Source organism: Pleurodeles waltl, chromosome 8 (genome assembly GCF_031143425.1).
Source record: "Pleurodeles waltl isolate 20211129_DDA chromosome 8, aPleWal1.hap1.20221129, whole genome shotgun sequence".
Lineage (NCBI taxonomy): Eukaryota > Metazoa > Chordata > Amphibia > Caudata > Salamandridae > Pleurodeles > Pleurodeles waltl.
The window spans coordinates 27,660,628-27,684,579 of NC_090447.1; the positions used below are offsets into that span (position 1 = coordinate 27,660,628).

Consider the following 23,952-nt stretch of genomic DNA (forward strand, 5'->3'; position numbering starts at 1 on the left):
GGGAGTATCTCCATTCCACATTCAACCACCAGATTCTCTTACCAGGTTCAGACAGAAAGGAAGATTAGAGTTACATGTGCTAGTATAAATCTATCAATACCAAATTGTTGCAGCGAACATGGGCATTTTGTCCTACTCTTTGAAGATAGGGATGCACAAAAACGAATCAAAAAGGTTTTTGTTAATGTTACTCACTTCCAAACAAGTTCTGATCCCTTAATATCAGTAATGGAGCAACCATTGATACAATCGCCTACTGGAATCTTGACGTTTCTGGTGTACAATCACTGCCATGGTCATTTTGCTGAAGTCAATAAAAGAATCTTAAAGATCGGCAAACACAACAGTATAACATAGGAAAACGAGTTATACGGCTTTTCCCAAACGCCCACATGGGGAGTGAGTGAAGACGTATTAGCTGAGGCCTTCCAGCCAGTTCTTGCTCTACTTCCTGTTTCTACTGCATAGCAAGGTCATTTACTCATACTCTGGGAAGGGGGCCTACTTCTGGCATTAGAGCAACTAGGGGAACCATCGGGTGGTGTCTATCAACAAACTGACTATACAGTAGGAAGTATCTGGAGGTGTGACATACCCGTCCTTTAACAAAAACAGCTCTCTACAAAGCAAACTGTTGTAAGCAATGTAAACTAATCACACTATAAGAAAACCCAGCCTTCCATGGAAGGAGCGTGGTGGCCGTGCTGGTGAGGAGCTGAAGCCATGAGGGTTCCAAGGACTACTTCAGGGTGAACGTCACTGACGCGAGCACAGAGATGCGGACTGTTTCCTGGGTAATGACAATGTTGGTGCAGCTCAGTTACCCAATCCCTGGGCCTCAGCAGCTGCGAGACAAGTCATCCTGGTGATACAGTGGCTCAGCTGGACTGGAATCCACCCACAGCAGCTTCAATGGTGTGATCACCAGTTAAGAGCCAGTTGTAAGGGAGTCTCTTCTGTGGCCCTTTCTGCCACTCCCTCCTCCTGAATAAGGGGAAGGCACAGCATCCTATAGGGCTACTCCAGGCAGTTGATGCTTGTCACTGGGGTCATGTCTGCCCCTCATTAACAGGGAGCCTCCACTGCTGCACCAGTCTTCATGTGCAATCACTCTCTCCAAGCCAGAGTACCATCCACCGGAAATACACCAGCGAAGCGTTGTAATGGAGCGTTACCATCTCAGAGCACACAAGCGCCGCAGCTCTCCTGGAGCTCATCGGGACACAAAAAAGCAGTAGCAGATCCAATGAGGATGCAAGAGTTGTGCACAACAACACTTTCGGCACCTCAGTTCTATTACTGGGGCATGAGGTACACAAGTCAAGTCCACTTGGAAGCGATCTCACGACCTGCAGTTGTACTGCGTTGTACTTCTTGCATACAAGGAACACCACAAGAAAGCAAGCACAATAATACATTTTTCTGCTGAATATATTTCCAGTTAATTTGATTTCAATTTAAATCATGACCTTGGATCACGGGGACCTCACAAAGTGCACACACGCCAGTCTACATTGTGACTGGATCCGTGTGTCTCCCAGAAAAAAACAGGTGTCTTCATTTGTGGAAATTGAGAGATCATTTGACAGCAGGTTGTGAATTCGTAGAGTCCACCCTGTCTTTCAGGGGCTGGGGTGGACCAGATGATGAAGCATGCCACTATTAGAGTGGGTGAGGATCACATATAAAGAAAATAAATATTTTCTTTATTCATGCATCCCTGATCTGGGAAAGAAGGACAAGAAGCTAGTTTTTTGGCAAAGAAATACATTGATTTTGAGCGTTAAGAATATTCAAGCTAATCCAGCCTCGGTTTTCACGCAACACAGCAAACCTTGAACATAATAACCAGTGACTCGCACTGATTGTCCCCAAAAGGATGATTGGTGTCAATCTCGGGCCCTTAGTTTTGAGGTGTGCATCACCACCAGTCTCTGCTGGAAGCCGATTTGGGTAGTTTGATGCATGTCACCTACTATTACCCAGAGACCATTCTCAATCCCTACTGGGGGTAGAGCCACACACTGCCATGGTACCAACCTCAGAGATCCGTCTTTCCATTAGTGTAGAGCAGTGGTTCCCAACCTGTGGTCCGGGGACACCTGGGGGTCCGCGAAGCATTCTCAGTTGGTCCGAGACTGCTTAAAAAATTTAAAAATATTAACAAATATTGACAAATTAGGTCCCTAGCTTCCAGTAATGACTCAGGAGTGGGTTCCCGGATTCCAATGATGATTCAGTGGGGGTCCCTGGGTTCCATTAATATTAAAATGGGGGTCCACATAAATCAAAAGGCTGGGAACCACTGGTGTAGAGATAACTTTAATCCAACCAACTCCAAGAGTCCACCTCTAAAACGAAAGCTTCAATACATGTGCTCTTCTGCGAGTCTTAGAAAATGAACTTCGGTTTCATGTTCTGGTGGCTTACTGCTGTGATGAGCAGCTGAAATGTGCCCCAAGAGCCCTGTCTGGGAGGTACAAGTGAGAATGGAAAGGCAGCTCACGAAGTTAAGCGACAGAGTGGCTAAACTGCAGGTCATCAACTCAAGACCTGGCAGCTCTGGCTCAGCCGATCACCCTACAGGCTGATAAACCGAGGACCACTGAACCAACCAAGAGCAAATGCAAAACTGTATTACAAGTTGTGTTAGGACTGATGCTTGTTGTAGGGATTATACTGTGTTCTTCCTCCTGCAGTGGACACACTATACAACTACCTCACATTACAAAGGGTCAAGTAGAAAGTTGAAGAAATCAAAATAATATTCAACATTAAAATAAGCCACTAAAGAATACATTTTTCAACACCATCAAGACCCAAACAGAACAATCAAAGATGCAACAACATTCAGTAACTGCCCACAGGTGAAAACCATCAACCCTTCTTTCTACACTTTCAAAATCCTCAGATTGCATGTTATCTCAAAAAGCATCCTCCTCCCTTTATAGTGCCAAAGGCCGCCATGAAAACTGGCCTGGATCGGATTGTTTCCTCTCCGTCCTTTGGATGAAATGGCCTCTTCTTAGCCTCTGTCATCTCTCTGCTTTCCTTACTATCAGAGAGTAGCTACTCTGTCTCATGCCGGCCTCACTCTTTACTGTATGTCTGGAAACTGCCCCACCCTGCCTACAAATCAAACTTTTCATGTGTAACTCCTTGCAATCTAACAGCATCCAGCACCCTCTACCCATCTACTCGGCCCACCGTGCCTCTGCATGAGCTCACACTAAGGGTCTCAACCTAATCAATGACAAAGAAACTGGAGGAAATGCATGGAACGGTTTCCCAAGAACACAAGACTAACCACGATAACTGATAGTCCCTGGAAGAACCACTAACCTTGGGTTCAAGAGTAGCATGCTACCCTCAAAAAATGCTTTACCCCATTGTCAGACATAGTAGGGGCTATATAAGTACAAATACAATGCATATCTCACCGGACCACACTGAAACGTGCGGATTCACAGAGGAGCTGATGGGAGCAAAAGGGGTACCTCGCTCTTGAGGTGGTATTCTAGGTTAATGTTGTGTATTTGGGGGGTGTCCACGTGGCGCCTACTGGTACATGTGAATTTTGCTGTTTTGCCCTCACCGGAGCAGCACAAAGGCACATAGTCTATCTTCAGTTTTTTCACATATTGTAAGGAGCTCTGAACACCAGTCCTGCAGGGCGGTGGAACCAGTATCACTCTGGTGCAAGTGAATGCGAAGGAAGCAGAATCAACTCCCAGCTCACCGCTGGGATCAAACATTTGAGTGTCTCATAGCCCCTCGTGAGAGCAGCTTTTAGTGTGGCAGACACCTGCAGAGATGTGGACTTGGCTCGAGCTTCCTCCACTCACCATGCTCACCTGAGGTCTTACAGTCAAGAGAAGGGTATCGGGCATTGCCTGTGCAAAGATACTCCCAGTACGGAAGGGAGGCACCATGTGTTTTTCTCTGAACCAGGTTACCAGCAGCGATCCTCTACTGCATTCACTTATGCACAAGGAGAGGAGGCTGGCCCTGCTCATGCACACCTGAGGGTCTCAGATGAAGGGAGCCGGCCCTCTGATGGGTCTCCACTCTTACATATGGTTGTCAGGAGACCTCTGGAGAAAGAAGAAGTAGAACAAGGCAAGTCAAACATGAAAGAGGTAAGCAACTGACCACCTGAGCAAGTGCGCAAGAGTTCCCAGGACCAGGCAAACACAGCTGTCCCACAATGGGACATCTAAGCAGTCCTGGAATGGGAGGTGGCGACAGCTGGAGAGCAATCTCTGGGGAAGCGGAGGAGGGACCTCAGTACACTGCAGAGGACATAGCAGACGTGAACAGAGTCAGACACAAGCTACAGATGGAGGACCATGACAGCCAGGCTTGGATCTGGGCTAGGATTAGCTCTGAGATCTTTGAGGACGAGTCTGGATCAGGCAACCCAAGGTGGCTGCAGGGCTGGAGAGGATAAAACACACACTTTTAGGAACTGTAGGAACCACTATCCTCAATCTGGACATGAATCCCTGCGCAGGGAACCTCATGATCACTGCCAGAACAGACCATTTGTCGCAACCATGACAATGTTTTTTTAGGCGTCATGCAGTGCAGATCCTAAAGCCATTAAGGTGGTCTTGATAAATTAAACAGACTCGTAGAAAACCTGGGACATCACCTTGTCAACTTCCAAATATCAACTCAGCGCACAGAACATAAAATAAGAATTAACACAAAGTTCAGCACAACAGCGCACTGCAGACACGTCAAAACTACTGTCACATAACAAAGGCAGCACCAAAGGTCACAATATCCAAACAAACACAACAGAATGAGATCAACACTCTTGATTCTACAAAAGCATTACAGTAAGTCAAATAGATGTCTGAGTCACTCCCAAGAAAACATCAAACCGAGGGACTCACTCCCCTACTCTGACTATAGTCCAGCAGATAAAGACCCACCAGGTGCACGTAACGGACACAAACCACCCCAAGACAGCCATAACAAAGAACCACAAGAAGTGTACCAACACACCCATGACTTCCACGATTCCTCAAGTATCGCTTACTACAGAGTCCTGGGCATCTCAAATAAATGTCCTCATACCCACTGGGAAGGGCAAACATCAGTGTTGAAATGCATGTCACAGACAGCACAAGGAGGCCAAACCAATGGCCCGAGTGTATTACGTAAATTCATTTCCAATGCAAAGCATCGTCGCCAGGTCCACTGGTGAAGTGGAGTTGCAAGCGGTCTTCCTTGGAGGGCAGAATCCCAGGGATCTGTATTCAGACTAACCGTTAGCTGTGTCACTGTGGAAGGATGAAGCAGTATGGTACACGGATGACAACTGGGGACAAACAGATGTCCTCCAGAAAGAAAAAGCAATGAACCATTCCATGAATGAGTGATGCCTACATAGGAGGAACTACATGCAAGAGCATCTAGTGATCCACGGTGCCAAAGGCAGCATACCAGTGTAGAAGAACCAGAGGGCTGGAGCCACCTGTATCCTTTGCTATCCAGAATACCGTCAGCTGCTTCAAATGTCACCATTTCAGGACCTGAGCCGTGTATCGTGGCTGATGCGGCCTTGAAGTCTGTTGGCATCAGCTCTGTGGGGTGACGCAGAGGTAGCTGTAAAGTTTTGTCAAGTTTATATGGGCATCTTCGGAAAGGGAAAGAAGACCAATCATTCAACTAAGCAGAAAAAGATAAATGCTGTGGTTTGCATATTTATTTATTGAGAGAGAGAGAGAGAGAGAGAGAGAGAGAGAGAGAGAGAGAGAGAGAGAGAGAGAGAGAGAGAGAGAGAGAGAGAGAGAGGTTTTGATTCACCTTTGAGACACTCATGTGATGATCTTTAGCTAGCAGTCAGATTTGCCTTTTAATATTTTTGATTGTTCCCGCCCTGCGAGGTGCCTTGCGCGCGGAGGGGTGTGGCGACTGCGCAGTGTGCAGATGCAGAACAGGCCCATTAGGGGGCTGATGTAAGATGTTGTGGTCAGTGGAGAGTGAGAAGAGCACCTGTTGTAGCATGTTGATGGGGTTCCCTAAAGTACAGGCTAGTGAGTCGGTCAAGGCCATGATGCTGAGCCGATGACGGATGGAGACCAGCAAACAGATGCTTCTTGAGACAAAAGTGGGTAGGATTTCTTTCAGCTTTGGGGAAAAGCCTCCCCTCAGCCCGCTCCGCAGATGAGTTAACCAACAAGTAAGCAATAGGGCATTCCGATAACCCAGACTCAAACCCTCACAGGACCCACTGCCGTATTCAGCATCAGTACAACTCCCTTATGTATGTACACAACTACCGCAGAGAGATGCAATGTTCGATACCGCACACAAAGCACAGCAGTAATACACCTAAAACTGACCTCCTCGAGTCTGAACTCCTTCTCTGTAAGAGAGATGCCCTGTTCTACCAAATGCCCACAGTGGCCATAGATAGCTGGAATTTTCTGCAAAGTGCATCAGAGACACCCATTTCAGAGTGGCACTAGTGTGAACATCAAAAAACAGATAAATCTTCTACATGGCATAAATACACCGCCACAAAGATATTAGCAGTAATCTCAAAGCTACATGTTTTGACGAGGGTTCTCCAATACTCGAAAAAAAAAAAAAAAAAAGCGATCACCTAACTTTAGTGGCTAATAAAACTGAGAAGCGCGGGCAACTGAGAAGAATAGGTGGCACAGAGCCCCAGTATCTTGGGAAAAGATACAAGTTCAGATGTGAGAGGAAAATGCCAAACATACTCCAGGGTGAGAACGGGTGCTGCATGTACAGACCTCAGAAAGGTGGATGCTGTGTACACAGTGTCTTCTGAGAGAGGCACACAGTAGAGAAAAGGAGCAGGAGGAGGCTATGCGCAGCGCAAGTAAATGTGCATGGAGTACAAGAGGTCTAGAAGGGTAGGTGCTGCACATGCAATGTACTGGGAGCATGGCCCGCAGTGGAGAAAGAGCCTTAGGAGGGCAGGTGCTGCACATGCAATGTACTGGGACCATGGCCCGCAGTGGAGAAAGAGCCTTAGGACAGGTGCTGCACATGCAATGTACTGGGACCATGGCCCGCAGTGGAGAAAGAGCCTTAGAAGGACAGGTGCTGCACATGCAATGTACTGGGACCATGGCCCGCAGCAGAGAGAGAGCCTTAGAAGGACAGGTGCTGCACATGCAATGTACTGGGACCATGGCCCGCAGCAGAGAGAGAGCCTTAGAAGGACAGGTGCTGCACATGCAATGTACTGGGACCATGGCCCGCGGCAGAGAGACAGAGCCTTAGAAGGGCAGGTGCTGCACATGCAATGTACTGGGAGCATGGCCCGCAGCAGAGAGAGAGCCTTAGAAGGACAGGTGCTGCACATGCAATGTACTGGGAGCATGGCCCGCGGCAGAGAGAGAGCCTTAGGAGGGCAGGTGCTGCACATGCAATGTACTGGGAGCATGGCCCGCGGCAGAGAGACAGAGCCTTAGGAGGGCAGGTGCTGCACATGCAATGTACTGGGAGCATGGCCCGCAGCGGAGAAAGAGAGCCTTAGCAGAGCAGGTGCTGCACATGCAGTGTACTGGGAGCATGGCCCGCAGCAGAGAGAGAGCCTTAGCAGAGCAGGTGCTGCACATGCAGTGTACTGGGACCATGGCCCGCAGCAGAGAGAGAGCCTTAGGAGGGCAGGTGCTGCACATGCAATGTACTGGGACCATGGCCCGCAGCAGAGAGAGAGCCTTAGCAGAGCAGGTGCTGCACATGCAGTGTACTGGGACCATGGCCCGCAGCAGAGAGAGAGCCTTAGAAGGACAGGTGTTGCACATGCAATGTACTGGGACCATGGCCCACAGCAGAGAGAGAGCCTTAGGAGGGCAGGTGTTGCACATACAATGTACTGGGAGCATGGCCCGCGGCAGAGAGACAGAGCCTTAGAAGGGCAGGTGCTGCACATGCAATGTACTGGGAGCATGGCCCGCAGTGGAGAAAGAGCCTTAGGAGGGCAGGTGCTGCACATACAATGTACTGGGAGCATGGCCCGCGGCAGAGAGACAGAGCCTTAGGAGGGCAGGTGCTGCACATGCAGTGTACTGGGAGCATGGCCCACAGCAGAGAGAGAGCCTTAGGAGGGCAGGTGCTGCACATACAATGTACTGGGAGCATGGCCCACAGCAGAGAGAGAGCCTTAGGAGGGCAGGTGCTGCACATACAATGTACTGGGAGCATGGCCCGCAGCAGAGAGAGCGCCTTAGGAGGGCAGGTGTTGCACATGCAATGTACTGGGAGCATGGACCGTAGCGGAGAGAGAGAGCCTTAGAAGGACAGGTGCTGCACATGCAGTGTACTGGGTTCATGGCCCGCGGCAGAGAGAGAGCCTTAGGAGGGCAGGTGCTGCACATGCAATGTACTGGGAGCATGGCCCGCAGTGGAGAAAGAGAGCCTTAGGAGGGCAGGTGTTGCACATGCAATGTACTGGGACCATGGCCCGCAGCAGAGAGAGAGCCTTAGAAGGACAGGTGCTGCACATGCAATGTACTGGGAGCATGGCCCGCGGCAGAGAGAGAGCCTTAGAAGGGCAGGTGCTGCACATGCAATGTACTGGGACCATGGCCCGCAGCAGAGACAGAGCCTTAGAAGGGCAGGTGTTGCACATACAATGTACTGGGAGCATGGCCCGCGGCAGAGAGAGAGCCTTAGGAGGGCAGGTGTTGCACATACAATGTACTGGGACCATGGCCCGCAGCAGAGAGAGAGCCTTAGAAGGACAGGTGTTGCACATGCAATGTACTGGGAGCATGGCCCGCGGCAGAGAGACAGAGCCTTAGGAGGGCAGGTGCTGCACATGCAGTGTACTGGGACCATGGCCCGCGGCAGAGAGAGAGCCTTAGGAGGGCAGGTGCTGCACATGCAATGTACTGGGACCATGGCCCGCAGCAGAGAGAGAGCCTTAGAAGGGCAGGTGCTGCACATGCAGTGTACTGGGTTCATGGCCCGCGGCAGAGAGAGAGCCTTAGGAGGGCAGGTGCTGCACATGCAATGTACTGGGAGCATGGCCCGCGGCAGAGAGAGAGCCTTAGGAGGGCAGGTGTTGCACATACAATGTACTGGGACCATGGCCCGCAGTGGAGAAAGAGAGCCTTAGGAGGGCAGGTGCTGCACATGCAATGTACTGGGAGCATGGCCCGCGGCAGAGAGAGAGCCTTAGGAGGGCAGGTGTTGCACATACAATGTACTGGGAGCATGGCCCGCAGTGGAGAAAGAGAGCCTTAGGAGGGCAGGTGCTGCACATGCAATGTACTGGGACCATGGCCCGCAGTGGAGAAAGAGCCTTAGAAGGACAGGTGCTGCACATGCAATGTACTGGGACCATGGCCCGCAGCAGAGAGAGAGCCTTAGAAGGACAGGTGCTGCACATGCAATGTACTGGGAGCATGGCCCGCGGCAGAGAGAGAGCCTTAGGAGGGCAGGTGCTGCACATGCAATGTACTGGGAGCATGGCCCGCGGCAGAGAGACAGAGCCTTAGAAGGGCAGGTGCTGCACATGCAGTGTACTGGGACCATGGCCCGCAGCAGAGAGAGAGCCTTAGAAGGACAGGTGTTGCACATGCAATGTACTGGGACCATGGCCCGCGGCAGAGAGACAGAGCCTTAGCAGAGCAGGTGCTGCACATGCAATGTACTGGGAGCATGGCCCGCAGTGGAGAAAGAGCCTTAGGAGGGCAGGTGCTGCACATGCAATGTACTGGGAGCATGGCCCGCGGCAGAGAGAGAGCCTTAGGAGGGCAGGTGCTGCACATACAATGTACTGGGAGCATGGCCCGCGGCAGAGAGAGAGCCTTAGGAGGGCAGGTGTTGCACATGCAATGTACTGGGACCATGGCCCGCAGTGGAGAAAGAGAGCCTTAGGAGGGCAGGTGCTGCACATGCAATGTACTGGGAGCATGGCCCGCAGCAGAGAGAGAGCCTTAGCAGAGCAGGTGCTGCACATGCAGTGTACTGGGAGCATGGCCCGCAGCAGAGAGACAGAGCCTTAGAAGGGCAGGTGCTGCACATGCAATGTACTGGGAGCATGGCCCGCAGCAGAGAGAGAGCCTTAGAAGGACAGGTGCTGCACATGCAATGTACTGGGAGCATGGCCCGCGGCAGAGAGACAGAGCCTTAGGAGGGCAGGTGCTGCACATGCAGTGTACTGGGAGCATGGCCCGCGGCAGAGAGAGAGCCTTAGGAGGGCAGGTGTTGCACATACAATGTACTGGGACCATGGCCCGCGGCAGAGAGAGAGCCTTAGGAGGGCAGGTGTTGCACATGCAATGTACTGGGAGCATGGCCCGCAGTGGAGAAAGAGAGCCTTAGCAGAGCAGGTGCTGCACATGCAGTGTACTGGGAGCATGGCCCGCAGCAGAGAGAGAGCCTTAGAAGGGCAGGTGCTGCACATGCAATGTACTGGGAGCATGGCCCGCGGCAGAGAGAGAGCCTTAGAAGGGCAGGTGCTGCACATGCAGTGTACTGGGACCATGGCCCGCAGCAGAGAGAGAGCCTTAGAAGGGCAGGTGCTGCACATGCAATGTACTGGGAGCATGGCCCACAGCAGAGAGAGAGCCTTAGGAGGGCAGGTGCTGCACATGCAATGTACTGGGAGCATGGCCCGCAGCAGAGAGAGAGCCTTAGAAGGGCAGGTGCTGCACATGCAATGTACTGGGAGCATGGCCCGCGGCAGAGAGAGAGCCTTAGGAGGGCAGGTGTTGCACATACAATGTACTGGGAGCATGGCCCGCGGCAGAGAGAGAGCCTTAGAAGGGCAGGTGCTGCACATGCAATGTACTGGGAGCATGGCCCACAGCAGAGAGAGAGCCTTAGGAGGGCAGGTGCTGCACATGCAATGTACTGGGAGCATGGCCCGCAGCAGAGAGAGAGCCTTAGAAGGGCAGGTGCTGCACATGCAATGTACTGGGAGCATGGCCCGCGGCAGAGAGAGAGCCTTAGGAGGGCAGGTGCTGCACATGCAATGTACTGGGACCATGGCCCGCAGTGGAGAAAGAGAGCCTTAGGAGGGCAGGTGCTGCACATGCAATGTACTGGGACCATGGCCCGCGGCAGAGAGACAGAGCCTTAGAAGGGCAGGTGCTGCACATGCAGTGTACTGGGACCATGGCCCGCAGTGGAGAAAGAGCCTTAGGAGGGCAGGTGCTGCACATACAATGTACTGGGACCATGGCCCGCAGCAGAGAGAGAGCCTTAGAAGGACAGGTGTTGCACATGCAATGTACTGGGACCATGGCCCGCGGCAGAGAGACAGAGCCTTAGCAGAGCAGGTGCTGCACATGCAATGTACTGGGACCATGGCCCGCAGCAGAGAGAGAGCCTTAGAAGGGCAGGTGTTGCACATACAATGTACTGGGAGCATGGCCCGCAGTGGAGAAAGAGCCTTAGGAGGGCAGGTGCTGCACATGCAATGTACTGGGAGCATGGCCCGCAGTGGAGAAAGAGCCTTAGGAGGGCAGGTGCTGCACATGCAATGTACTGGGAGCATGGCCCGCGGCAGAGAGAGAGCCTTAGGAGGGCAGGTGCTGCACATACAATGTACTGGGAGCATGGCCCGCGGCAGAGAGAGAGCCTTAGGAGGGCAGGTGTTGCACATGCAATGTACTGGGACCATGGCCCGCAGTGGAGAAAGAGAGCCTTAGGAGGGCAGGTGCTGCACATGCAATGTACTGGGAGCATGGCCCGCGGCAGAGAGAGAGCCTTAGGAGGGCAGGTGTTGCACATGCAATGTACTGGGAGCATGGCCCGCAGCTGAGAGACAGAGCCTTAGGAGGGCAGGTGCTGCACATGCAATGTACTGGGAGCATGGCCCGCGGCAGAGAGACAGAGCCTTAGGAGGGCAGGTGCTGCACATGCAGTGTACTGGGAGCATGGCCCGCGGCAGAGAGAGAGCCTTAGGAGGGCAGGTGTTGCACATACAATGTACTGGGACCATGGCCCGCGGCAGAGAGAGAGCCTTAGGAGGGCAGGTGTTGCACATGCAATGTACTGGGAGCATGGCCCGCAGTGGAGAAAGAGAGCCTTAGCAGAGCAGGTGCTGCACATGCAGTGTACTGGGAGCATGGCCCGCGGCAGAGAGAGAGCCTTAGAAGGGCAGGTGCTGCACATGCAATGTACTGGGAGCATGGCCCGCAGCAGAGAGAGAGCCTTAGAAGGGCAGGTGCTGCACATGCAATGTACTGGGAGCATGGCCCGCGGCAGAGAGAGAGCCTTAGAAGGGCAGGTGCTGCACATGCAATGTACTGGGAGCATGGCCCACAGCAGAGAGAGAGCCTTAGGAGGGCAGGTGCTGCACATGCAATGTACTGGGAGCATGGCCCGCAGCAGAGAGAGAGCCTTAGAAGGGCAGGTGCTGCACATGCAATGTACTGGGAGCATGGCCCGCGGCAGAGAGAGAGCCTTAGGAGGGCAGGTGTTGCACATACAATGTACTGGGAGCATGGCCCGCGGCAGAGAGACAGAGCCTTAGAAGGGCAGGTGCTGCACATGCAGTGTACTGGGAGCATGGCCCGCGGCAGAGAGAGAGCCTTAGGAGGGCAGGTGCTGCACATGCAATGTACTGGGAGCATGGCCCGCAGCAGAGAGACAGAGCCTTAGAAGGGCAGGTGCTGCACATGCAATGTACTGGGAGCATGGCCCGCAGTGGAGAAAGAGCCTTAGGAGGGCAGATTCTGCACATACTGAGACCATGGCCCGCAGCGGAGAAAGAGAGCCTTAGGAGGGCAGGTTCTGCACATGCAGTTCCACAGGAAGCACTAGTGGTGGGGGTTACATGAACAATGTCCCAGGAGGTCTGATCCTCCTCATTCAGCGTCCTAGAAAGGTGCAATGTCCTTGGAGCATGAAGTGCTGTGAATAGAAGCGTCCTACTTTGGTAGGATGCGGCCCCTTTAGATGAAAGGGGATCCAAGGTGTCCAGGTCACCACAGCTAAGTGTTCACTGAAGCTATGCATGGTTATGTGCAGTGCTGGGGTTCAAGAGGATTTGGGGGTAAGAGTTGTGTTAGAAACTTCAGCAGAAATCCTCTATGAAAAGATGACAGCTACCTGCTGCAGCCCAACAACCGAGGAGAGATCCCACAACAATTCATACATGGAAGAAAACATTTTTGGAGATGGTGCTGAGCCTCAGGACAAGGGACTGGTCTGCATCTAAAATGACACCTATGTCATAAGACATTTTGGGATCGACCTGATGAAGCCATGTAAAAACGGAGAGGGCGAGGGCGAGCTGAGTAACTTTAAGGGGAGGATACTTCCCAGGACCAATTGTGTTCTCCTTTTAGCCAAGTCCTGATTGTTCCAGTTTTGGAGATCAAATTGTACATGAAGCACGGAGGATCGACCACACATATATATATATATATATATATATATATATATATATATATATATAGTCTGATACTTTTCAGAGTTTTAGTAGCACACATAAGGAAGCACATTTTACAACTTCCGAGTTTAATTGCCAAGTGAAGCATGGATCCTTTAAGGGGGTCAGTTGACTACTACGTGGAACTCCACATGGACAATCGTACAGGTGAAGAGGAAAAAAAAAAACATTTAACTTGGTCAGACCTGCTGCCACAAACCCAGCAAACCCTTCAAACATCATAACCCCAACTGTGTAGGTCAAAAGAAGACCACCACATGTTGCATGGTAAACATTATTAAACACTACTGAAAGACTGAGTGGCTCAAGGCCTAGCTCAGTACTAATCTGAAAACAGGAGTTCTTCCCAATGTTCACCCCACATTTAATTTCTAACAGGAGAGTGTTCTACTCCCACAGGACAAAGTGACACCATTTCTAAAATGTCAGCTGGGCTGAGGAGGCCAAAACTGTATCTATGGCTGTGCAGAGAATCAAAGTCTGACAATCCTGGGCTTCTGTGCTAAGAAGGTAATCAAAGAACTTTCATGTTGCTAGTGGGCAGAACCTTGATAAGAGTGAGGTAGAACAATGTACTTGAGACAGGCTGGAGAGCATCTGTGGCAAGTGCAGTTTTCACAGTCTCAGAAGTCAGCCATAACATTAATGTACTGTTGGGACAGCGCCATACTGTAAGAGGATCAGGAAGCTATCAGTATGTAGTATGCCCTGGACAGTTCTTCCATCATGACCTTCCCCCAGAAATGCAGGAAGAAAAGTAAATTGAGTGATAGAGGACGAGTTTATACTCTCAGCACTGTAAGGCAGGGTACGTGGTCGATCCAAAGGTTTGGTTTTATCCATCACCTTTGCAGGACTCTGCAGGACCATAAATTTCCAAGCAATGAGTTAACACAAAAAACATTTCTTATTACTTGATGCTGGCAGTGCAATTCACACTTGGTCAAAAGAGTGACGTGTTTGAGGGTGAAGGATTCACTGGGGTTCTTTGGCCGAAATATGAAACAGTACTAAGCTAGTATTGTTAAGGTTGCTGACCCACACAACAACACTCTTACAAGTTGGGGGAGCAGACCTGCTAATAACATGGTCTTGGATGAAAAAGCTGATAAAAGCTTAATTAGACCAGGTGTCAGAACCTGCAAGAATATGAGTTGATGGTTTATTGACAAATTATGTACAGTTAATGTTGCTCGTGTTATCAGATAAGCCTTGGGTGCAACTGGTCAGTCTAAACATTCGGACCACCAAAGGTGGTGAACATTTTCGGAGGAAGAGCCAACACTAAGGTTAGAAATGTTGCAGTTCTCTACTCAGGAGTTTGCAGATCATCACACAACAAATAGTAGCTGGACTGCTCCTTGTGGGTTTGGGTAGATTGGCAAAAAACGAACCTCTGTGCTCATCAGCTGTGCATTAAAAAAGGAGGTTCCATCTGTTTAAGAAGCCAGCTTAAAGGTGGGGACATGACTCCGTTACTTTAGCCTTAATGATTGAAAAGAGGCGGACAGTGGTATTACTGAGATTATGAATGATGGAGGAATGCTCAGCTGTTGATGAAGATTTGAGAAATGCAATCCGGAAGACAGAGGATTTAAGAGCGCTGCCCCAGGAGAGGGTTCCATCTGCTGAACCCAGGGGTGGGTGGTGCACTTGGTAGAATGAGCTGCAGGATTATTACTGTAAAGTAGACAGAGTTCCTGGGTAGTGGGGGAGTGGGGGTGCCACACCGCTGAGTATAGCTGTGGTACAGGGAATAAATATAGAGCACTCCAGGATGTGGTGAAGGAGTACAGAAATCAATGACTGGGTACTGGGAAGATACAGAGCTTTGACCTAGTGTAGAGACCCATACAGACCTCCATACTGGTGAATAAGGTTTAAGGTAGGCAACCCTGCATGAAGGAGGGTCACTAAACATACAGATCCATTGTGGGCACAAGCGTTGTGAGCATGCACAATTACAATGGACTATCAGTGTAGTAAGCCCAAGACCACGCTGGTGGGGACACAGATGGCTCCGTTGTGAGAGGCAGTCAACATCAAGAACATAAATAGATTTGACAATACAGGGCACTACATAATGCTTCAGGGGGGTGCAGAGGCCAGGCTGCAGGCAGTGTGAGCTGGGGTGATGTGTGTAAAGGGGGCATGAGGCAAGGGCTGCTCAGTGTACAGTGTGTGAAGCAGCCTAGCGCGTGCAGAGAGCTTCAGTGCAAGGACTGGTCGGTGTAGAGCCCCTCAGCAACAGCAGACGCCCCGTGACTCCATTATATGCACCCCAGGCAGGAATGCACTATAATTGATTCCTCGTGAGAAACCACTGCACTCCATCCCTGGCAGCCTCGTTCCATCCACATCTACCTTACACTGGGCCTGGATCTCTGCTTAATCTGTCTTCTGCTTTGGCTCGGTCAACGACCTTTCCACGGTAAACTCCAGCTGTTGTGGATCAGCAGCAACACCCAGGACCCAGGCAGAGGGTGCCAGAGACTGGTGCAGGGGACACTCCTCATACCCTTGCATCTAACGCGCAGCAGCACCAACAGTGCACCGGGATTCACTGTAGATCATGGCCAGTTACAAACCTGTGCCCACACCACTTACACAGGAGGCAGCACCCCTGTCCCACCTCAAAGGATGGTTCTGCCCTCGTGTGCCAAGAGCCCGAGCTCACTTATGGAGAACATGCAGCTCTTCCAAGTAATCTTCGGCGGTCTCGCCTTGACCGCAAAATATCTGGAATTGCAAACCCTTGACCGAATGCACTCTCCGTGCACTAACGAAAGACAGACCCTGCTTTGCCACTGAGCACTGGTACCTCTCATAGGCCTTGAAATGGAAAAGAAACGTTAACAAATATCAGGTTGGTTTGACTAGAAGTTTATGCCCCTTTAAGATCGTTTGGAGAAGGGAAGCCTGGAGAGACGGAGAAGAAAGATCAGGAGAGGGGAAAGGCAACAAGATAAAGGGAACGGGAAACAAGCCTTGCAAATGGATCGGTCTGTCCCAAAACGTTTGTTTTCATTTTTGTGCTTACATGAGAAAATGAACAATAACTCATTCTATTATGAAATGATAGAAGGGAAGGCAGCAGCAAAGACTATGGGCATGGCTTTATGAAAGGGCACGGGCACCCAAAAAGCAGAGATCGTACCCAAGTGGCTGCCTTGAAGATCTACACTATAGGAATCATGCTTTGGGGAATCACTGAGGCAAGCTTCACCTTAACCGAAAGAGCTTCAGTGTCATGAAGAATGAAGGTGTGAGGACTGACAACCCCCGAAGAGACGGATTACCTAGAGCCCAGGAAAGGAAGTCCAGAAGCACTGCAGCTGGAAGCCTGCAGAATAGTGGAAGGACTTGGTACGCTCAAGATAAAATCCAAACCAAAAATGCATGAATATATAAATCGTGTTGTTCACAGACATGAAGCTGTGGGTGACTAGGAGCAGCAGTCCTGAGGAATCTCCTAAACAGTCACCAAGGCTCATAAGCACCTGGATTTCGAGGCCCTCCAGGGACTGGGTGACAGTTAACTAAGGGATCGCTTTGCACTACTAACCGAAAACCTTAGCCAAGGGCCATGGTTTCCTTTCATGTTGATATGTGGGTGATAGCCACAGCACCTCCAGCTTGGGCGCGAATGGAAAAGAAGACCTCAAGTGGACGGACGATGACCAATGTCCTGTAGCAAGTGGCTCTGGGTATGAAACTCATCAAAGGGGGAGGAGGTGCAGCTTGGTGGCTGAGGGCGAACACCGCCAGCAGGAGACCTGGATCCCAACCCAAGGGGCCTCAAACCACGCTGAGACAGCCTGAGCCCTCAAACTCCCAGCGCTTTCAAGGTCCATGCACACCCCGTTTACTCTGTGGCACTCCTAACGCTTCGCATTCTGTGTGCTCAACTACTGTGTAGTTGTGTTGTGCACTTAATTACACACCTGGTACGAGATGTACTGGTTAATGATATGTTTATCATTATAATACAATTTTGGAATTTAAACACAAACGTTCTTGTATTGTGAATTTTTTTATGGACTTTCTGGGTTTCCATGACCTTTAGCTCTGAACAAGGTAAACCAGGAGAACCCAATAAACCCACCCAATATTCCCAAACGCAAGGGACCCTCGGAGCTGGCAGAGAAAGGACTCTTTACCCGGGATGCTTTCCTGTGGATACGAAAATGTGACTCTATGGAGGGACAACGTGAGCCACGCCATGCAGTTTGGGGGGGGGAGAGGGGGGCACTTACATTCCTGAAGTGTTAACTTTACAAAAGAGGTTGGAACTGTTGTTCCTTTTCTCACAGATGTCTTATATTAAAGCTATTCTGCACTACTGATCAAGAACCTGGACGTTCACACAGCCGAGTGTGCAGAACCACAGCTCTGCCTAGGACACCCCCATAGGAGCCAAGCATCCATCCAATGTGACCTGTTGCATCTTAAAGCTCCTGCTGGTTCTGCCTTGGCGCGGAGAGGGCAGGGCTGCCCCAGCTATCTGCGGCCGCAGTTTCTACCCCATTTCCCAGGAGACGTTGGTGCACACACACTGCATTAGTAAGGGACACGGTGCGCCAGTGATTGTATCAGGAAACCCATGACCCAGTCCGACACAGGAAAGATGAACGAACATTCGACCAGTAAGGGGAATGTCTGATGCAATATTTACTAGACAGATGAGTCATTAACAGCAAGGGTGTGGCAACCCTAACGTCTGGGAGCTACGACATAGTGCTTAGAGGACAGGACAGGAAGTTTTCAGGTTTCTATTGTCACTCGACATGCAGATCTGGCAGACCTAAGACCCTGCAGGACAAACGCTTTGGCAGTCAATTTACAGTGTGTGACTTCTTTGTGGAAAGGGGGTATTGTCTTTTGCGAAGGCAAGATGGGCATCCGCGTGTATATAAACCTCAAAACTGTATATATGGATCATTAAACGCATAGCGTTCTGTTAGGGGGGCGTATTAAGGAAAAGCAGTGAGCTGTAAGCGCAGCTTGCATCAATGACTGAATCTAATAGAACAGTCTGCACACGTTATTAAAATGAACATTCGTAGCTGTTTATGTTCGGAGGATGCTGTTTGATTACCTACAAATATATGCAGAACAATGAAGCAAGACTGGCGACTGTTTTAGTACAAAAACTACCAAAATATTTGCAATCAGAAATAAAACCGGATAGACTGCACAGGCATATTTGACAAATGTAAATACCATTTCTCTAAAGTACGAATTAATGAAACAAGTTTAATGCATTGCGTATCATTAGAAAATAGTAATTGGCAACCGGTATAAAACCAAAACAGGAGACATATAACAAACAAACAGGCCCCATTCTACAAGAAAGTCACAAACGTGCTCTGCCAGTAGTACTAGGACATTCATTTGTGCAGATTTACAACTTGCAAGAATGCACAAGAGTGGGCCTGAAAACTTTACTCCAAGCAAACCTGTGTGACATCTGGGAGCAAATACATACATGTACACTTGCTAATGTAAACCCTGCTCAACAAGCACGTTTAGGTTTTTCACCCCCACTTTCGCTCGGTTGGAAATGATTTCCGCTATGAAGAATCTCTTTACTGCCACGGTATGTTTTTGGAGGGCTGTCCTCCTGCACTGTGGAGAGCCTTCTACTCTCACCCACGCCAGCAGTAAACTGCCAACCTTCTCCAGAGTGGGAATGGATTGTGCAGGATTTCGTAGGATAGGGACTTCCAGTCCCAGAACAATCACTGCCCACCTTGTCCTGGCCCCTGTGAGTGGATCTGCTCTCCTTGAAACCTTCTGCCAACTTCGGATCTTGTAAAAAGTCAAGAACTTGGCCCATAACATTAAATCTGGATAATGATTTGCAGAATTCGTCTAGTTGTAAAAGGCAAGCCAGTCAATCAATCAATAAAAGCTTTATTCGATTTTACAAAGAAAATACTAAACGTCAGAGCACAGAACAATACATTTAAGACACAATAACAACAAATAATGCAAAAATACAGACGAAAAAAATAAAGGAACGGAGTATAGAGAAACCTCAGTGGAGCCGATCTCAAAGCGCCTCGAGGATCCCTTGATAACAAATAAGGCACTTTGGGGTTGGATACACATTTTAACATCAAAAGCAGCCGTCTGACTTCTTTCACATTCATGGGTAGCAGAAGGGGCCGTGTGTATTGAAGAGCGGCATGCTGAACCTAGGGCAACCCGTATCAATATCCGAAGTACCCGCAGTGGAAGCGTTGGTACAGGGCAAACTGGTAAACCAGAACTGCGGTGTAACACACGCTGCCATGCTCAGAGCCCTCGTGTGATGGAAACGCTTTCCTTAAAGGCCATTTGTAAGCTGGAGTTGTGAATATTCACACATCTGACAGAAACACGATCCTGGTTTTTACTAGAATAAGAACTGAGTCAAAACCAGAAGTTCGCTATCCTCCACTCCCTGGCATAAGACGAGCCCTGGCACAATGTGAGAGGCTCCTGTCTCTGGCATGAGAATGCTGGCACAATGAGTCACCCTACTGCATGGCATCATAAGGGACAAGCAGATGTCTAAACACAGCAAGCAGACTTATGGAGCGTTCAGTACCTTGAAGACATTTTATAAAACTACACATCCCCGTAGGGAGTGCTTTAGGATTCAAGACATGACTCTAAAAGCGATACCAGACATTTGACACATTTTTATTAAGTAGATGCCTCCCTACGGGGTCCGCCTGGATTCACAACATAGGACCTTTAAAAGAGATGCCACATTCTTGGATTAATCTAAGGGAAGAGTGTCTAGTGAAAACACTGCAGCTTTGAGAAGTGTATAGGTGATGTGAACATAAATGTGAGTGAAAAGTGGAATGATTGGATCTACATTTTAGCAAGCCTCCTGGTGCACTCAGTTGCACTTCCACAGTATATAAACCTGGGGCGTTAATACCACCCAAGCGGCAATTACTGAGACTTACAGCGAGCAGTGGCCCACAGTGTTCCACCCCCAATAGGTAGATTCAGATAGAAGGAACAATATGCGTTGCATGGGACAAACTAAACACGGATACACTGAGCCCACACAACCGCATTTTTCCAGTGGCCCGAACTAAGTCATCTGGAGGGGGCGTGGGACTTATCCCAAAATCAGGGCCCCAGTGCCAATCTACCAGTTGCAGTAGGCCAAAATCACTCTGAGCGACAACCACCACCAACTTTGTCACACACAGGGGTCGGTAATCTTGCAACAAATACACTAAAATCAGGGCCGCGGCCCTGCTGCATCCGTCGGCACCGTGCGGTTCAGAGCTCGGGCTTTCATTAGACAACCTCACGCTGAACCGGTCCTTGGACACCTTGGCACTCAGTTTATAAACAGCTGACAGCAATGGAAATCTAAACTCTTTCTGGGTTCTAGTCTCCGATGGCTTCCACTAGCCCAACCGAGAGGACGAACCTGATAACGCCCGAGAAGCCCAGGCCTGCTAAGACTGTATCCGCAAGGAGGCAATTCTACGTGAAGCATCAACGCCCCTCATGTCATAGCCTTATTAGGTCTGGCTTAAACACAGCTTTGGCCATCTCGTCAGCCTCATGTACAATTCTTAAATAAAGAAACCATTTCCATAAACAGTGGGGTTTTGGGTCGGCCCCTTTAAGTGTCATTCACATCTTCCTTTCAAACACCAAAGGACAGAACATGAAGCATGGATCAGTCACCTTCTGCCATGTACTCTCTCACACTGACTGCCAGCATTCTGACTGAGCTCAAGCACATCCACCCAACGAAAGGTGCACTTCAGTGCCAGCTCTGCGGGCCCAATACCTTGTCAATGGGTTTCTCTTCTCATTATTTATATTATTTTTTTAACATCACTTCATGTTTTCGAAATCAAAAGACAATACCTTTTCTTTCCACCTAAAAGAATCAGGTTTGCGATGTTCATTAAATCTAATAAGGGTTTATCCCTATTGTAAGTGGACCTGCCTACTAGTAAACACTTGTAATGATCAATGGTTACCTTTATTTATTTAAAAAGTGTGCTGCAACCGTATGGCTGCCCGTTAGCTGGTGGCATATTTATTTTTTTCTTTTGTTCTTTTAATTTTTCTGACATGTGCTTATAATAAAAAATAAGCATCGGAGCGGACTGTGTGGCTCTGCACAGCATGCTGCGGGCGCCGCTCCCGAGCAGGGTGGGTAGCACAGTCCTATGTGTGTGAAAAGCAGCAGAACAGCTCCACTGAGCTAGCGCTGGGGGGCGCCTTTCTGAGCCTGGGGACAACTACAAATAACTGCCACAGACACAAGGAAGCAGCCGTGGCCGGGGGCAGTCTCTCCCAACAAGACAACAAGCGCTTCCACAGTTAGCTGCTTTCGCTTCTGTGGTACAGGGCTATCCCCATGGCCTCCGGCGCTCCACTCCCCAGGAGGCAGGCAGTGGGTGTGACATCAGGGTGTGGGCAGAGGCAGCTCAACCATCCCTACACGTGGAGCTGCAGTGTTCAAACCTACAGACACTCACACACACAGTATAGACTCCTGGCCTCCATTCCCAAGGTGAGGGGTGTGGTGGGCGTACAGCAGTGTGTGGGCGAGGGACAGCTCCACCATCCCTACACGTGGAGCTGCAGTGTTCAAACCTACAGACACTCACACACACAGTATAGACTCCTGGCCTCCATTCCCAAGGTGAGGGGTGTGGTGGGCGTACAGCAGTGTGTGGGCGAGGGACAGCTCCACCATCCCTACACGTGGAGCTGCAGTGTTCAAACCTACAGACACTCACACACACACACACAGTATAGACTTCTGGCCTCCATTCCCAAGGTGAGGGGTGTGGCGGGCCTACAGCAGTGTGTGGGCGAGGGACAGCTCAACCATCCCTACACGTGGAGCTCACATAACACCTTTTTAGCAAGGATGCAGTTTCCCGTCAGATCTCACAAACCAGATTAGTGTTCATAACAAGGAAACACAATACACTGTGTTGGGTGAGCTACCGATCTACACATAGAAAGTTTTAAAGCACCTCTAGCGCCCTTTGCCAGCCATGTACTACACGGATGATGCTGCAGTTCCTCTCTGTGCATGTTATCCCCTACTTCCTGGGACTCTTTGCTTTCTTGCCTGCATCCCAGTCTGTTCACATTCCGTCCTCTGCCCAAGCCCTTAATGCCAATGTCCTCTGGCCTGCTAAATGCAGCCAGCGCCCGTTTGTTGCCAAATTCTACAAGTGTTCCTTCGTAAGTCCCTGTTGTGCTGCATGCTTTTCTGTCAGCCACCCTGCACCCATTTCTTTCTCTGATTACCTGCTCCCCTGGTGTAACCTTTTTCCGTGGCTCACTGCTCCACACCCGCTGATCCCTCCTTTCTGTCTCTCTGCTCCCAGGGTGCAGCCTTCTTCAATGGCTCACTGTTCCACGCCTGCTGATCCCTCCTTTCTGCCCCTCTGCTCCCAGGGTACAGCCTTTTTCCGTGGCTCACTGCTCCACGCTTGCTGATGCCTCCTTTCTGCCCCTCTGCTCCCAGGGTGCAGCCTTCTTCCATGGCTCACTGCTCCACACCTGCTGATCCCTCCTTTCTGCCCCCCCAGGGTGCAGCCTTCTTCCGTGGCTCACTGCTCCACGCCTGATGATCCCTCCTTTCTGCCCCTTTGCTCCCAGGGTGCAGCCTTCTTCCGTGGCTCACTGCTCCACGTCTGCTGATCCCTCCTTTCTGCCTCTCTGCTCCCAGGGTGCAGCCTTCTTCCGTGGCTCACTGCTCCACGCCTGCCGATCCCTCCTTTCTGCCCCTCTGCTCCCAGGGTGCAGCCTTCTTCCGTGGCTCACTGCTCCACGCCTGCTGATCCCTCCTTTCTGCCCCTCTGCTCCCAGGGTGCAGCCTTCTTCCGTGGCTCACTGCTCAACTACTGCTGATCCCTCCTTTCTGCCCCTCTGCTCCCAGGGTGCAGCCTTCTTCCATGGCTCACTGCTCCACACCTGCTGATCCCTCCTTTCTGCCCCTCTGCTCCCAGGGTGCAGCCTTCTTCCATGGCTCACTGCTCCACACCTGCTGATCCCTCCTTTCTGCCTCTCTGCTCCCAAGGTGCAGCTTTCTTCCATGGCTCACTGCTCCACACCTGCTGATCCCTCCTTTCTGCCTCTCTGCGCTCGCTGCTCCACACCTGCTGATCCCTCCTTTCTGCCTCTCTGCTCCCAGGGTGCAGACTTATTCCATCGCTCACTGCTCCACGCCTGCTGATCCCTCCTTTCTGCCTCTCTGCTCCCAGGGTGCAGCCTTCTTCTAGATCTGACAGCTCCCTTGATGCTGCATGCTTCTCTGCTTAACCGATCCCATAGTGTTGCTTGCTTCTCTGCATATTTGCTCCCTTGAGTCTGCCTGCACTGTTTGTCTGCCCTTGGGTCCAACCTCCTCCCAAGTGCTGCCTGCTCCTCCCTGGTTCCTTGCCTACTTCCATGCTCCCTGCTGCAGTCGACCCCTCCAGTGCAGCGTGTGCTTTGGTGCCATCTGCTCCCAGTGTTACTTGACACTATTCCTGCTTTTTTGGTGGTGTCTGCGC

The 23,952-nt window shown here is 50.5% G+C and overlaps 1 protein-coding gene across 1 annotated transcript in view; it reads right to left on the bottom strand.

Annotated features, from left to right (window-relative positions):
* ILK (integrin linked kinase) overlaps window positions 1–23,952 on the bottom strand; it is a 188,880-nt gene that overhangs the window by 159,372 nt on the left and 5,556 nt on the right. The window lies entirely within an intron of this gene.